Consider the following 1,170-nt stretch of genomic DNA (forward strand, 5'->3'; position numbering starts at 1 on the left):
CAGGAATTAAAAAAAAAAAGAAAAAAAATAATAAAAAGGAGCTGCGTCTGGAACTAACTGACTAGTTCTAGACAGAAAGCATGACAGCACATGGCTACATAGTATGGATCATTGCCACTACCAAAAGAATTTGCTCAGACATGTCTCTTCATCTCCTGCACTAGATCGGGATAAAGAAGTTCATTCAGAGTTTAATGGGAAAAACATGACTGGCTTTACAGGTGATATTATTTAACTTCATCTACATGCTACAGAGGAGAACTATAAATTATTCTCATACATATCAATATATACAGAACTCAACAATTCTGCTTGCTTAACAGGCGCAGTACATTGCAACAGACACTAAGGAAAAATATCTTGCTTGGTTTCTTTCCAAACAGCTGGTGAATCAAAGAGCACAGTTGCTCAACAACATTTTAGAAAACAGTACTATAAAATTATTTAAAATAGAACCCACAGTAGACCATACAAATTTTTTTTTTGCGCATACCAGTGATAACACAAATATGTAGACACGTGACTCTTCTTTATTTCTAATTGTTCAGGTAAATATTGATGCTTTACCATTCACTCTCAGTGCTGCCTTCATCGTAAATGTCTTTATACCAGAGACTTTGATCAGTACTAATATTAAAGCTTAGCTTTCACATATATAAAGATGCGTGCAAGTAGCTGCATCAATGCTAAGAGTTCTTCCAAAAAAACAGTAAACCTCGGTGGAAAATTCCAAGCAGTGTATAATGGAAAAATTACACAAAGATTTGTCATAAGGAGGAAGTCAGAGAAAATGCAATTGCACAGCCCTGCTGTTGCAATATAACTAGAAGTGCCTGTTCCAAACCTTGTTTCCTCAACCAGTACTATGTAGCACACTTTTTGGGGTTTTTTCCGAGAAATCACGAGAAAGGAGATGAGCCAGCACAAGTCTTAAGTTCTTCCCTAACCACTAACATTTGTTCATAAATTGTCAAGTTACACACTCAACTGTCTTTTTTTTTTTTTTCTTGCAAATATTTCTCCACCCATAAATTATCGGCAAGTGCACACATCTCAGACGAAAGTCTGAAATAAAAAGTTACCGTTTCGTTCGGAAAACGGCGAAAACACGAGACAAGTAACACCCAGGACCCCGCTACCTCGCAGCCCGGGCAGGCCGCTCACGACCCC

Source organism: Chaetura pelagica, unplaced genomic scaffold (genome assembly GCF_000747805.2).
Source record: "Chaetura pelagica isolate M959 unplaced genomic scaffold, ChaPel_1.0 scaffold169, whole genome shotgun sequence".
Classification (NCBI taxonomy): domain Eukaryota; kingdom Metazoa; phylum Chordata; class Aves; order Apodiformes; family Apodidae; genus Chaetura; species Chaetura pelagica.